The sequence below is a fragment of the Cetorhinus maximus genome, unplaced genomic scaffold (genome assembly GCF_964194155.1).
Source record: "Cetorhinus maximus unplaced genomic scaffold, sCetMax3.hap1.1 HAP1_SCAFFOLD_3997, whole genome shotgun sequence".
Taxonomy (NCBI): Eukaryota; Metazoa; Chordata; class Chondrichthyes; order Lamniformes; family Cetorhinidae; genus Cetorhinus; species Cetorhinus maximus.
Genome location: NW_027599902.1, coordinates 1 through 16,001, shown reverse-complemented (window position 1 = coordinate 16,001; position 16,001 = coordinate 1). Strand labels below are relative to the sequence as shown.

Here is a 16,001-nt window from a genome sequence, read left to right as displayed (position 1 = left end):
CCCCTCTTGCTCTCTCTCCATCCAGCCCCAATCCCCCTCTCGCTCTCTCCCCATCCAGCACCAATCCCCCTCTCCCTCTCTCCCCATCCAGCCCCAATCCCCCTCTCGCTCTCTCCATCCAGCCCCAATCCCTCTCTCTCCATCCAGCCCCAATCCCCCTCTTGCTCTCTCTCCATCCAGCCCCAATCCCCCTCTTGCTCTCTCCCCATCCAGCCCCAATCCCCCTCTCCCTCTCTCCCCATCCAGCCCCAATCCCCCTCTCGCTCTCTCCATCCAGCCCCAATCCCCCTCTCGCTCTCTCCATCCAGCCCCAATTCCCCTCTCGCTCTCTCCATCCAGCTCCAATCCCCCTCTCGCTCTCTCTCCATCCAGCCCAATCCCCCTCTCGCTCTCTCCATCAAGTCCCAATCCCCCTCTCGCTCTCTCTCTATCCAGACCCAACCCCACTCTCGCTCCCTCCATCCAGCCCCAATCCCCCTCTTGCTCTCTCTCCATCCAGCCCCAATCCCCCTCTCCCTCTCTCCATCCAGCCCCAATCCCCCTCCCTCTCTCCATCCAGCCCCAATCCCGCACTCGCTCTCTCTCTCCATCCAGCCCCAATCCCCCTCTCGCTCTCTCCATCCAGCCCCAATCCCCCTCCCTCTCTCTCTATCCAGCCCCAATTCCCCCTCTCGCTCTCTCTCCATCCAACCCCAATCCCCCTCTCCCTCCATCCAGTCCCAATCCCCCTCTCGCTCTCTCTCCATCCAGCCCCAATCCCCCTCCCTCTCTCTCCATCCAGCCCCAATCCCCCTCCCTCTCTCTCCATCCAGCCCCGATCCCCCTCCCTCTATCCAGCCCCAATCCCCCTCCCTCTCTCTCCATCCAACCCCAATCCCCCTCTCGCTCTCTCGCCATCCAGCCCCAATCCCCCTCTCGCTCTCTCCATCCAGCCCCAATCCCCCTCCCTCTCTCTTCATCCAGCCCCAATCCCCCTCCCTCTAACCAGCCCCAATCCCCCTCTCGCTCTCTCCATCCAGCCCCAATTCCCCTCTCCCTCTATCCAGCCCCAATTCCCATCTCGCTCTCGCCAACCAGCCCCAATTTCCCTCGCTCTTTCCCTCTATCTAACCCCAATCCCTCTCTCGCTCTCTCTCCATCCAGCACCAATCCATCTCCCTGTATCCAGCCCCAATCACTCTCTCTCCATCCAGCCCCAATCCCCCTCTTGCTCTCTCTCCATCCAGCCCCAATCCCCCTCTTGCTCTCTCCCCATCCAGCCCCAATCCCCCTCTCCCTCTCTCCCCATCCAGCCCCAATCCCCCTCTCGCTCTCTCCATCCAGCCCCAATCCCCCTCTCGCTCTCTCCATCCAGCCCCAATTCCCCTCTCGCTCTCTCCATCCAGCTCCAATCCCCCTCTCGCTCTCTCTCCATCCAGCCCAATCCCCCTCTCGCTCTCTCCATCAAGTCCCAATCCCCCTCTCGCTCTCTCTCTATCCAGACCCAACCCCACTCTCGCTCCCTCCATCCAGCCCCAATCCCCCTCTTGCTCTCTCTCCATCCAGCCCCAATCCCCCTCTCCCTCTCTCCATCCAGCCCCAATCCCCCTCCCTCTCTCCATCCAGCCCCAATCCCGCACTCGCTCTCTCTCTCCATCCAGCCCCAATCCCCCTCTCGCTCTCTCCATCCAGCCCCAATCCCCCTCCCTCTCTCTCTATCCAGCCCCAATTCCCCCTCTCGCTCTCTCTCCATCCAACCCCAATCCCCCTCTCCCTCCATCCAGTCCCAATCCCCCTCTCGCTCTCTCTCCATCCAGCCCCAATCCCCCTCCCTCTCTCTCCATCCAGCCCCAATCCCCCTCCCTCTCTCTCCATCCAGCCCCGATCCCCCTCCCTCTATCCAGCCCCAATCCCCCTCCCTCTCTCTCCATCCAACCCCAATCCCCCTCTCGCTCTCTCGCCATCCAGCCCCAATCCCCCTCTCGCTCTCTCCATCCAGCCCCAATCCCCCTCCCTCTCTCTTCATCCAGCCCCAATCCCCCTCCCTCTAACCAGCCCCAATCCCCCTCTCGCTCTCTCCATCCAGCCCCAATCCCCCTCTCCCTCTCTCTTTATCCAGCCCCAAACCCCCTCCCTCTCTCTCCATCCAACTCCAATCCCCCTCTCACTCTCTCTCCATCCAGCCCCAATCCCCCTCTCGCTCTCTCCATCCAGCCCCAATCCCCCTCCCTCTCTCTCCATCCAGCCCCAATCCCCCTCCCTCTCTCTCCATCCAACCCCAATCCCCCTTTCCCTCTCTCTCCATCCAGCCCCAATCCCCCTCTCCCTCTCTCTCCATCCAGCCCCAATCCCCCTCTCTCTCTCCATCCCACCCCAATCCCCCTCTCGCTCTCTCCATCCAGCCCCAATCCCCCTCTCCCTCTCTCTTTATCCAGCCCCAATCCCCCTCCCTCTCTCTCCATCCAACTCCAATCCCCCTCTCACTCTCTCTCTATCCAGCCCCAATCCCTCTCTCGCTCTCTCTCCATCCAGCCCCAATCCCCCTCCCTCGCTCTCTATCCAACCCCAATCCCCCTCTCGCTCTCTCCATCCAGCCCCAATCCCCCTCCCTCGCTCTCTATCCAGCCCCAATCCCCCTCTCGCTCTCTCTCCATGCAGCCCCAATCCCCCTCCCTCTCTCTCCATCCAGCCCAAATCCCCCTCTCGCTCTATCCAGCCCCAATCCCCCTCTCGATCTCTCTATCCAGCACCAATCGCTCTTTCTCTCTCCCTCCATCCAGACCCAGTCGCTCTTTCTCCCTCCCTCCATCCAGCTCCAATCCCCCTTCACTCTCTGCCTCCACCCCCTCCCAACCCCCCTCTCTCTCCACTGAACCGAAAAGCCCCATTAGACATATTAAAAAGAGATAACATTGGGAACACTCAGTGGCTCAGCTAGTGTGCGTGGAGAGACAGATTGTGATTCAGCACCATGAAAACTTTGTTGACATTCGAGTCGAACAGGAGTGTGGAACACGAAAGGTCCGAAACCAGACTAGCTGAGAGACGCTTCCGCAGCAGAAGATGAACTCACTTGCTCTGTTGGTCAGGCAGCACCGCTTTCACAGACTCATCCTCAGCCTGGTCTCTGAAACAGTACACAGTAAGAGACACGTAGTTACAACAGTGAGCACAGGGTCAGCTGTGATCCCACTGACACTGCAGCCAACAGGCCCAGTAGTAGGAGCAGCACCCAGGGGTGGGACTGAGCATCATAAACATGGAGCAGGAGAGCAGCACCCAGAGGTGGGACTTGGTGTCTGAGCTCCAAATTAGGAATGGGGTTTGGAGTGAGCAATGAGGTGGTGGCTGGAGAGTGCTGCGGCAGTAATCCTGCGCGAGACAGCCAATGAAAGAGTTTGTTAAATTACCAATCAGACTAAGCGTGCAGTGTCCACGTTCTCCATGTGACTGGGAACAGTTTATGACCAATGCAAACAACTGCTATCAGCAAAGGACAGTCAGAGTCCAACTGCTATCGCCGAAGGACAGTCAGAGTCCAACTGCTATCGCCAAAGGACAGTCAGAGTCCAACTGCTATCAGCAAAGGACAGTCAGAGTCCAACTGCTATCGCCAAAGGACAGTCAGAGTCCAACTGCTATCAGCAAAGGACAGTCAGAGTCCAACTGCTATCGCCAAAGGACAGTCAGAGTCCAACTACTATCAGCAAGGACAGTCAGAGTCCAACTGCTTTCGCCGAAGGACAGTCAGAGTCTAAATGCTATCAGCAAAGGACAGTCAGAGTCCAACTGCTATCGCCGAAGGACAGTCAGAGTCCAACTGCTATCGCCGAAGGACAGTCAGAGTCCAACTGCTTTCGCCGAAGGACAGTCAGAGTTCAACTGCTATCAGCAAAGGACAGTCAGAGTCCAACTGCTATCAGCAAAGGACAGTCAGAGTCCAACTGCTATCGCCGAAGGACAGTCAGAGTCCAACTGCTATTGCTGAAATACAGTCAGAGTCCAACTGCTTTCAGCAAAGGGAATTTCCAGTTCCAGATGAGCAGAAACTAACATGGAATGACTGGCTATTCCCTCACTGTGCGCTTTGACATGCCTCGGCAGGGCGACACAATTCTCTCTCTCTCAGAACGTCTATAATACACGGGGATCAATTCTAGACTTGTAAATTATTGGGAGTACAGGCACCCACACACCTACCTCTCAATGTCGCTCTTCTCAACCAGACACTGTAGAACGGCATCTAAACGATGACGGGCTGTTGAAGCCTCGAGGTCTGCAGGAGACAGAAACCACGTCACTGACTAAACATGGACTGCAGCAGATCAAGGAGGCAGCTCAGCACCAGTTTCTCAAGGGCAGCTAAGGATGGGCAATAAATGCTGGACCAGCCAGCGAAGCCCACATCCTGTGAATGAATTTAAAAAAAGTAGAAGGAGCGCCGCACTGTCGGAGGGTCAGTACTGAGGGAGTGCTACACTGTCAGAGGGTCAGTACTGAGGGAGTGCTGCACTGTCGGAGGGTCAGTACTGAGGGAGTGCTGCACTGTCAGAGGGTCAGTACTGAGGGAGTGCTGCACTGTTGGAGCGTCAGTACTGAGGGAGTGCTGCACTGTCGGAGGGTCAGTACTGAGGGAGTGCTGCACTGTCGCAGGGTCAGTACTGAGGGAGTGCTGCACTGTCGGAGGGTCAGTGCTGAGGGAGTGCTGCACTGTCAGAGGGTCAATACTGAGGGAGTGCTGCACTGTCGGAGGGTCAGTGCTGAGGGAGTGCTGCACTGTCGGAGGGTCAGTACTGAGGGAGTGCTGCACTGTCGGAGGGTCAGTACTGAGGGAGTGCTGCACTGTTGAAGGGTCAGTACTGAGGGAGTGCTGCACTGTCGGAGGGTCAGCACTGAGGGAGCGCCGCACTGTCGGAGGGTCAGTACTGAGGGAGTGCTGCACTGTCGGAGGGTCAGTACTGAGGGAGTGCTGCACTGTCAGAGGGTCAGTACTGAGGGAGTGCTGCACTGTCAGAGGGTCAGTACTGAGGGAGCGCTGCACTGTCGGAGGGTCAGTACTGAGGGAGTGCTGCACTGTCGGAGGGTCAGTACTGAGGGAGTGCTGCACTGTCGGAGGGTCAGTACTGAGGGAGTGCTGCACTGTCGGAGGGTCAGTACTGAGGGAGCGCCGCACTGTCGGAGGGTCAGTACTGAGGGAGTGCTGCACTGTCGGAGGGTCAGTACTGAGGGAGTGCTGCACTGTCGGAGGGTCAGTACTGAGGGAGTGCCGCACTGTCAGAGTGTCATACTGAGGGAGTGCTGCACTGTCAGAGGGTCAGTACTGAGGGAGTGCTGCACTGTCGGAGGGTCAGTGCTGAGGGAGTGCCGCACTGTCAGAGTGTCATACTGAGGGAGTGCTGCACTGTCAGAGTGTCATACTGAGGGAGTGCTGCACTGTCGGAGGGTCAGTACTCAGGGATCAGAAGTGCCATGTTTCGGGTGAGACATTAAATCGAGGCCCCCGTCTGCCCCCTTCGGCGGGTGTAAAAGATCCCACGAGCACTATTGGGAAGAGCAGGGCGGGCGAGTTCTCCCTGGTGTCCCTGGACCCAATATTTATCCCTCAACCAACGTCACTAAATACAGATGATCTGGGTCATTATCGCATCGCTGTTTGTGGGATCTTGCTGTGCACAAATTGGCTGCTGCGTTTCCTACATTACAACAGTGACCTCACCTCAAAAAGTCCTTCACTGGCTGTGAAGCTTTGGGATGTCCTGAGGTGGGGACGGGCGATGGAGAAATGAGTTGTCTTTTGCTTGTCTCTTCCAAACCCAGGCCACTCCTTGGCGGGGGGGGGGGGGGGGGGGGGGGCTGTGTCCGCCAGGCCTGGGGGGGGGGGGGGGGGGGGGGCTGTGTCCACAAGGCCTGGGAGGGGGGGGGCGGGGCTGTGTCCTGTGTCCCAAGCCCTCAGGTCCATTTTGTTTCGGTGCAGGTTCGACCATTTTCACTGATGTGCTCAGCACCACCTGCTGTCTGAAAGCTGTACTGCAGCTCAACGAAATTCACCCTTTAAAACATCACACAGGAACAGGAGGAGGCCATTCAGCCCCCTCGAGCCTGTTACACAGGAACAGGAGGAGGCCCATTCAGCCCCTCGAGCCTGTTACACAGGAACAGGAGGAGGCCCATTCAGCCCCACGAGCCTGTTACACAGGAACAGGAGGAGGCCCATTCAGCCCCACGAGCCTGTTACACAGGAACAGGAGGAGGCCCATTCAGCCCCACGAGCCTGTTACACAGGAACAGGAGGAGGCCCATTCAGCCCCACGAGCCTGTTACACAGGAACAGGAGGAGGCCCATTCAGCCCCTCGAGCCTGTTACACAGGAACAGGAGGAGGCCCATTCAGCCCCCTCGAGCCTGTTACACAGGAACAGGAGGAGGCCCATTCAGCCCCACGAGCCTGTTACACAGGAACAGGAGGAGGCCCATTCAGCCCCTCGAGCCTGTTACACAGGAACAGGAGGAGGCCCATTCAGCCCCCTCGAGCCTGTTACACAGGAACAGGAAGAGGCCATTCAGCCCCTCGAGCCTGTTACACAGGAACAGGAAGAGGCCATTCAGCCCCTCGAGCCTGTTACACAGGAACAGGAAGAGGCCATTCAGCCCCTCGAGCCTGTTACACAGGAACAGGAAGAGGCCATTCAGCCCCTCGAGCCTGTTACACAGGAACAGGAAGAGGCCATTCAGCCCCTCGAGCCTGTTACACAGGAACAGGAAGAGGCCATTCAGCCCCCTCGAGCCTGTTACACAGGAACAGGAAGAGGCCATTCAGCCCCTCGAGCCAGTTACACAGGAACAGGAAGAGGCCATTCAGCCCCCTCGAGCCTGTTACACAGGAACAGGAAGAGGCCATTCAGCCCCTCGAGCCTGTTACACAGGAACAGGAAGAGGCCATTCAGCCCCCTCGAGCCTGTTACACAGGAACAGGAAGAGGCCATTCAGCCCCTCGAGCCTGTTACACAGGAACAGGAAGAGGCCATTCAGCCCCTCGAGCCTGTTACACAGGAACAGGAAGAGGCCATTCAGCCCCTCGAGCCTGTTACACAGGAACAGGAGGAGGCCATTCAGCCCCTCGAGCCTGTTACACAGGAACAGGAGGAGGCCCATTCAGCCCCCTCGAGCCTGTTACACAGGAACAGGAGGAGGCCATTCAGCCCCTCTCGAGCCTGTTACACAGGAACAGGAAGAGGCCATTCAGCCCCTCGAGCCTGTTACACAGGAACAGGAAGAGGCCATTCAGCCCCTCGAGCCTGTTACACAGGAACAGGAAGAGGCCATTCAGCCCCTCGAGCCTGTTACACAGGAACAGGAGGAGGCCATTCAGCCCCTCGAGCCTGTTACACAGGAACAGGAGGAGGCCCATTCAGCCCCCTCGAGCCTGTTACACAGGAACAGGAGGAGGCCATTCAGCCCCCTCGAGCCTGTTACACAGGAACAGGAGGAGGCCATTCAGCCCCCTCGAGCCTGTTACACAGGAACAGGAGGAGGCCATTCAGCCCCTCGAGCCTGTTACACAGGAACAGGAGGAGGCCATTCAGCCCCCTCGAGTCTGTTACACAGGAATAGGAGGAGGCCATTCAGCCCCCTCGAGCCTGTTACACAGGAACAGGAGGAGGCCATTCAGCCCCTCGAGTCTGTTACACAGGAACAGGAGGAGGCCATTCAGCCCCCTCGAGCCTGTTACACAGGAACAGGAGGAGGCCATTCAGCCCCCTCGAGCCTGTTACACAGGAACAGGAGGAGGCCCATTCAGCCCCCTCGAGCCTGTTACACAGGAACAGGAGGAGGCCATTCAGCCCCCTCGAGCCTGTTACACAGGAACAGGAGGAGGCCATTCAGCCCCTCGAGCCTGTTACACAGGAACAGGAGGAGGCCCATTCAGCCCCCTCGAGCCTGTTACACAGGAACAGGAGGAGGCCCATTCAGCCCCTCGAGCCTGTTACACAGGAACAGGAGGAGGCCCATTCAGCCCCTCGAGCCTGTTACACAGGAACAGGAGGAGGCCATTCAGCCCCCTCGAGCCTGTTACACAGGAACAGGAGGAGGCCCATTCAGCCCCTCGAGCCTGTTACACAGGAACAGGAGGAGGCCATTCAGCCCCCTCGAGCCTGTTACACAGGAACAGGAGGAGGCCATTCAGCCCCTTGAGCCTGTTACACAGGAACAGGAGGAGGCCCATTCAGCCCCCTCGAGCCTGTTACACAGGAACAGGAGGAGGCCATTCAGCCCCCTCGAGCCTGTTACACAGGAACAGGAGGAGGCCATTCAGCCCCCTCGAGCTTGTTACACAGGAACAGGAGGAGGCCATTCAGCCCCTCGAGCCTGTTACACAAGAACAGGAGGAGGCCATTCAGCCCCCTCGAGCCTGTTACACAGGAACAGGAGGAGGCCATTCAGCCCCCTCGAGCCTGTTACACAGGAACAGGAGGAGGCCCATTCAGCTCCCTCGAGCCTGATACACAGGAACAGGAGGAGGCCCATTCAGCTCCCTCGAGCCTGTTACACAGGAACAGGAAGAGGCCCATTCAGCCCCTCGAGCCTGTTACACAGGAACAGGAGGAGGCCCATTCAGCCCCTCGAGCCTGTTACACAGGAACAGGAGGAGGCCCATTCAGCCCCTCGAGCCTGTTACACAGGAACAGGAGGAGGCCCATTCAGCCCCCTCGAGCCTGTTACACAGGAACAGGAGGAGGCCATTCAGCCCCCTCGAGCCTGTTACACAGGAACAGGAGGAGGCCATTCAGCCCCCTGGAGCCTGTTACACAGGAACAGGAGGAGGCCATTCAGCCCCCTCGAGCCTGTTACACAGGAACAGGAGGAGGGACATTCAGCCCCCTCGAGCCTGTTACACAGGAACAGGAGGAGGCCATTCAGCCCCCTCGAGCCTGTTACACAGGAACAGGAGGAGGCCATTCAGCCCCTCGAGCCTGTGACACAGGAACAGGAGGAGGCCATTCAGCCCCTCGAGCCTGTTACACAGGAACAGGAGGAGGCCATTCAGCCCCTCGAGCCTGTTACACAGGAACAGGAGGAGGCCATTCAGCCCCTCGAGCCTGTTACACAGGAACAGGAGGAGGCCATTCAGCCCCCTCGAGCCTGTTACACAGGAACAGGAGGAGGCCATTCAGCCCCCTCGAGCCTGTTACACAGGAACAGGAGGAGGCCCATTCAGCCCCCTCGAGCCTGTTACACAGGAACAGGAGGAGGCCCATTCAGCCCCTCGAGCCTGTTACACAGGAACAGGAGGAGGCCATTCAGCCCCCTCGAGCCTGTTACACAGGAACAGGAGGAGGCCATTCAGCCCCTCGAGCCTGTTACACAGGAACAGGAAGAGGCCATTCAGCCCCTCGAGCCTGTTACACAGGAACAGGAGGAGGCCCCATTCAGCCCCCTCGAGTCTGTTACACAGGAACAGGAGGAGGCCCATTCAGCCCCCTTCGAGCCTGTTACACAGGAACAGGAGGAGGCCCATTCAGCCCCCTCGAGCCTGTTACACAGGAACAGGAGGCCATTCAGCCCCTCGAGCCTGTTACATAGGAACAGGAGGAGGCCCATTCAGCCCCTCTCGAGCCTGTTACACAGGAACAGGAGGAGGCCCATTCAGCCCCTCTCGAGCCTGTTACACAGGAACAGGAGGAGGCCATTCAGCCCCTCGAGCCTGTTACATAGGAACAGGAGGAGGCCATTCAGCCCCTCGAGCCTGTTACATAGGAACAGGAGGAGGCCATTCAGCCCCCTCGAGCCTGTTACACAGGAACAGGAGGAGGCCCATTCAGCCCCTCGAGCCTGTTACACAGGAACAGGAGGAGGCCATTCAGCCCCTCGAGCCTGTTACACAGGAACAGGAGGAGGCCCATTCAGCCCCTCGAGCCTGTTACACAGGAACAGGAGGAGGCCATTCAGCCCCCTCGAGCCTGTTACACAGGAACAAGAAGAGGCCATTCAGCCCCCTCGAGCCTGTTACACAGGAATAGGAGGAGGCCATTCAGCCCCCTCGAGCCTGTTACACAGGAACAGGAGGAGGCCATTCAGCCCCCTCGAGCCTGTTACACAGGAACAGGAGGAGGCCATTCAGCCCCCTCGAGCCTGTTACACAGGAACAGGAGGAGGCCCATTCAGCCCCCTCGAGCCTGTTACACAGGAACAGGAGGAGGCCCATTCAGCCCCTCGAGCCTGTTACACAGGAACAGGAGGAGGCCCATTCAGCCCCCTCGAGCCTGTTACACAGGAACAGGAGGAGGCCCATTCAGCCCCTTGAGCCTGTTACACCGGGTTAGTAGGAGGCCATTCAGCCCCTCGAGCCTGCTCTGCCATTGAATCTGATCATGCCTGATCTGTATCTTAACTCCATCTACCCGCCTCGGTTCTGTAACCCTTAATCCCCTTAACCAACAAAAATCTCTCAATCTCAGGGTTGAAATTTTCTGTTGACCCCACCCAGCCTCGACAGCTTTTTCTGGGGGAGAGAGTTCCAGATTTCCACACCCCCCTTTTTGTGAGGAATTGCTTCCTGACATCACCCCCTGAACAGCCTGGCTCCAATTTTAAGGTTCTGCCTCCTAGTTCTGGACTCTCCACCCTTCCCCCACCCCGGGAAACAGTTTCTCTCTATCGATCCTATCAAATCTTTTACTCATCTTAAACCCCTCGATTAGATCACTCCTTAATCTTTGATACCGGAGGGAGAAATAAGTATTTGGGGGAGCAGGGGAGGAAGAACAGTAATGTGGGAAGGTGGGAAGCAGACATTGGGGGAGGATGCTGGGCTGCTGGGGGGTAAGGTCAATGTCAGCCTACCTGATTTCTCTGTCTTGACCTTCACGGAAAGCATGCTGGTGCTGGGCGGTCTCATTCACACAACAGGTCTCACAGTCAGCACAGGATGCACCGCCGAGATTCACACCACTCCAAAATGCCTCTGACAGGGGGAATACAACCAGAGAGGCAGCATTACTGAGCATTAACATTTAGCATCATAGTGTTCATCCCTTGACTCATTCCCTGAGCCAGCTGGATTTATATGTCAGGAGAGATAGTCAGTAACACAGGGGTGCTGGGAGAAAGGGGTTACTGAGTGACAGTGTGAGGGAGCTGGATTAACATCAGTACAGATACAGTCAGTAACACAGGGCACTGGGGGAGAGGGGTTACTGAGTGACAGAGTGAGGGAGCTGGATTAACATCAGTAGAGATACAGTCAGTAACACAGGGTGCTGGGGGGAGAGGGGTTACTGAGTGACAGTGTGAGGGAGCTGGATTATCATCATTACAGATACAGTCAGTAACACAGGGCGCTGGGGGGTGAGGGGTTACTGAGTGACAGTGTGAGGGAGCTGGATTAACATCAGTAGAGATACAGTCAGTAACACAGGGAGCTGGGGGGAGAGGGGTTACTGAGTGACAGTGTGAGGGAGCTGGATTAACATCAGTAGAGATACAGTCAGTAACACAGGGCGCTGGGGGGAGAGGGGTTACTGAGTGACAGTGTGAGGGAGCTGGATTAACATCAGTAGAGATACAGTCAGTAACACAGGGCGCTGGGGGGGGAGAGGGGTTACTGAGTGACAGTGTGAGGGAGCTGGATTAACATCAGTAGAGATACAGTCAGTAAGAAAGGGCGCTGGGGGAGAGGGGTTACTGAGTGACAGTGTGAGGGAGCTGGATTAACATCAGTAGAGATACAGTCAGTAACACAGGGCGCTGGGGGGTGAGGGGTTACTGAGTGACAGTGTGAGGGAGCTGGATTAACATCAGTAGAGATACAGTCAGTAACACAGGGCGCTGGGGGGAGAGCGGTTACTGAGTGACAGTGTGAGGGAGCTGGATTAACATCAGTAGAGATACAGTCAGTAACACAGGGAGCTCGGGGGAGAGGGGTTACTGAGTGACAGTGTGAGGGGTCTGGATTAACATCAGTAGAGATACAGTCAGTAACACAGGGCGCTGGGGGGAGAGGGGTTACTGAGTGACAATGTGAGGGGTCTGGATTAACATCAGTAGAGATACAGTCAGTAACACAGGGCGCTGAGGGGAGAGGGGTTACTGAGTGACAGTATGAGGGAGCTGGATTAACATCATTAGTGATACAGTCAATAACACAGGGAGCTGGGGGGAGAGGGGTTACTGAGTGACAGTGTGAGGGGTCTGGATTAACATCAGTAGAGATACAGTCAGTAACACAGGGCACTGGGGGAGAGGGGTTACTGAGTGACAGTGTGAGGGGTCTGGATTAACATCAGTAGAGATACAGTCAGTAACACAGGGCACTGGGGGGAGAGGGGTTACTGAGTTACAGTGTGAGGGAGCTGGATTAACATCATTAGTGATACAGTCAGTAACACAGGGCGCTGGGGGGGAGAGGGGTTACTGAGTGACAGTGTGAGGGATCTGGGTTAACATCAGTAGAGATACAGTCAGTAACACAGGGTGCTGGGGGAGAGGGGTTACTGAGTGACAGTGTGAGGGAGCTGGGTTAACATCAGTAGAGATACAGTCAGTAACACAGGGCGCTGGGGGGAGAGGGGTTACTGAGTGACAGTGTGAAGGGTCTGGATTATCATCAGTAGAGATACAGTCAGTAACACAGGGTGCTGGGGGGTGAGGGGTTACTGAGTGACAGTGTGAGGGAGCTGGATTAACATCAGTAGAGATACAGTCAGTAACACAGGGCGCTGGGGGGAGAGGGGTTACTGAGTGACAGTGTGAGGGAGCTGGATTAGCATCAGTAGAGATACAGTCAGTAACACAGGGCGCTGAGGGGAGAGGGGTTACTGAGTGACAGTGTGAGGGAGCTGGATTAATATCAGTAGAGATACAGTCAGTAACACAGGGCGCTGGGGGCTGGGGGGGAGGAGAGGGGTTACTGAGTGACAGTGTGAGGGAGCTGGATTAACATCAGTACAGATACAGTCAGTAACACAGGGTGCTGGGGGGAGAGGGGTTACTGAGTGACCGTGTGAGGGAGCTGGATTAACATCAGTACAGATACAGTCAGTAACACAGGGTGCTGGGGGGAGAGGGGTTACTGAGTGACAGTGTGAGGGTGCTGGATTAACATCAGTAGAGATACAGTCAGTAACACAGGGCGCTGGGGGGAGAGGGGTTACTGAGTGACAGTGTGAGGGAGCGGGATTAACATCAGTAGAGATACAGTCAGTAACACAGGGCGCTGGGGGGAGAGGGGTTACTGAGTGACAGTGTGAGGGAGCTGGATTAACATCAGTACAGATACAGTCAGTAACACAGGGCACTGGGGGAGAGGGGTTACTGAGTGACAGTGTGAGGGAGCTGGATTAACATCAGTAGAGATACAGTCAGTAACACAGGGCGCTGGGGGGAGAGGGGTCACTGAGTGACAGTGTGAGGGAGCTGGATTAACATCAGTAGAGATACAGTCAGTAACACAGGGCGCTGGGGGGGAGAGGGGTTACTGAGTGACAGTGTGAGGGAGCTGGATTAACATCAGTACAGATACAGTCAGTAACACAGGGCGCTGGGGGGGAGAGGGGATACTGAGTGACAGTGTGAGGGAGCTGGATTAACATCAGTAGAGATACAGTCAGTAACACAGGGTGCTGGGGGAGAGGGGTTACTGAGTGACAGTGTGAGGGGCCTGGATTAACATCAGTAGAGATACAGTCAGTAACACAGGGTGCTGGGGGGAGAGGGGTTACTGAGTGACAGTGTGAGGGGTCTGGATTAACATCAGTAGAGATACAGTCAATAACACAGGGTACTGGGGGAGAGGGGTTACTGAGTGACAGTGTGAGGGAGCTGGATTAACATCAGTACAGATACAGTCAGTAACACAGGGCGCTGGGGGGAGAGGGGTTACTGAGTGACAGTGTGAGGGGGCTGGATTAACATCAGTAAGAGATACAGTCAGTAACACAGGGCGCGGGGGGAGGGGGGTTACTGAGTGACAGTGTGAGGGAGCTAGATTAATATCAGTAGAGATACAGTCAGTAACACAGGGCGCTGGGGGGAGAGGGGTTACTGAGTGACAGTGTGAGGGAGCTGGATTAACATCAGTAGAGATACAGTCAGTAACACAGGGCGCGGGGGGAGGGGGGTTACTGAGTGACAGTGTGAGGGAGCTAGATTAATATCAGTAGAGATACAGTCAGTAACACAGAGAGCTGGGTGGGGGGAGAGGGGTTACTGAGTGACAGTGTGAGGGAGCTGGATTAACATCAGTAGAGATACAGTCAGTAACACAGGGCGCTGGGGGTGGAGGGGAGGAGAGGGGTTACTGAGTGACAGTGTGAGGGGTCTGGATTAACATCAGTAGAGATACAGTCAGTAACACAGGGCGCTGAGGGGAGAGGGGTTACTGAGTGACAGTGTGAGGGAGCTGGATTAACATCATTAGTGATACAGTCAATAACACAGGGAGCTGGGGGGAGAGGGGTTACTGAGTGACAGTGTGAGGGGTCTGGATTAACATCAGTAGAGATACAGTCAGTAACACAGGGCGCTGGGGGGAGAGGGGTTACTGAGTGACAGTGTGAGGGAGCTGGATTAACATCATTAGTGATACAGTCAGTAACACAGGGAGCTGGGGGGGAGAGCGGTTACTGAGTGACAGTGTGAGGGAGCTGGGTTAACATCAGTAGAGATACAGTCAGTAACACAGGGCGCTGGGGGGAGAGGGGTTACTGAGTGACAGTGTGAGGGAGCTGGATTAACATCAGTAGAGATACAGTCAGTAACACAGGGCGCTGGGGGGTGAGGGGTTACTGAGTGACAGTGTGAAGGAGCTGGATTAACATCATTAGTGATACAGTCAGTAACAGTAATATCTATAGGGACAGAGTCAGGAACAGCCTCTCGTGGTCCCAGGGTGAATCTAGAAAGTTCAGCGGGGACATGAAAAAAATAAGAGAAGCAATGAGAGAATATGAGAAAGGCAGGCAGCTAACATAAAAGAGAATCGTGTCGGTGCAGACTCGATGGGCCGAAGGGCCTCTTCTGCATTGTATGATTCTGTGATTAGTCCTCTATAGACATATAAATAGGGTGGCAAAAGGAGGAGTGGGGCCAATTAGAGACCAAAAAGGGCATTTACACATAGAGACAAGAGGGCGTAACTGAGGTATTAAATGAATACTTTGCATCTGTCTTTACAAGGAAGAAGATGCTGCCAAGTCATGGAGAAAGAGGAGGTAGTTGAGATACTGGATGGGCTAACTACTGATAAAGAGGAGGTTTCGGATAGGCTGCCTGTACTTAAAGTTGATCAGACACCAGAGTCGGATGAGATGACTCCAAGGATATGGAGGGAAGAATGGAAATCACAGAGGCACTGGCTATGATCTTTCAGTCCTCCTCAGACTAAGGGGTAGTGCCAGAGGACTGAAGAATTGCACATGTTTAACCCTTGTTCAAAAAACATGTAAAGGTAAACCCAGCAACTACAGGGCAGTCAGTTCAACCTCGGTGCTGGGGAAACTTTTAGAAATGATCAGTTGAGACAAAACAGTCATATGCAGATTAATTAAGGAAAACCAGCATGGATTTGTTAAAGGTAAATCATGTTTGAGTAGTTTGATAAGGTAACAGAGCGGATTGATGAGGTTAATGCAGTTTTAAAGATGTTTAATAAGATGCACATAACAGGCCTGTGAGTAAAATTGAAGCCCATGGAATGAAAGGAACAGTGGATATGAAATTGACCATGTGACAAGAAACAGGGAGTAGTGGTGAATGATTGTTTTTTTTTTGGAAGAAGGTTTATAGTGGGTGGTCCCACAATTCCTTTCTTGGTCTATGTTAATGTCCTAGACTCGGTGGTATAATTTCAAAATTTACAGATGACTCAAAACTTGGAAGTGTTGTGAACTGTCAGGATGATAATATAGAACTTCAAAAGGATATAGACTGGCTGGTGGAATGGGTGGAAATGAGGCAGATGAAATTTAATGCATTATATTTAAGTGTGGAGTGATGCATTTTGGTAGGAAGAATGAGGAGAGAGGG

General features: G+C 55.4%; 1 long non-coding RNA gene across 1 annotated transcript; it reads right to left on the bottom strand.

Annotated features, from left to right (window-relative positions):
• Window positions 1-3,011: 3,011 nt before the first annotated feature.
• Window positions 3,012-10,940, bottom strand: LOC144678309 (uncharacterized). Its single transcript, XR_013576035.1, has 3 exons — window positions 10,821-10,940; window positions 4,180-4,255; window positions 3,012-3,106 (listed from the first exon to the last, which is right to left on the bottom strand). It is a non-coding gene; the product is annotated as an uncharacterized LOC144678309 (long non-coding RNA).
• Between the last annotated feature and the right edge of the window lie 5,061 nt (window positions 10,941-16,001).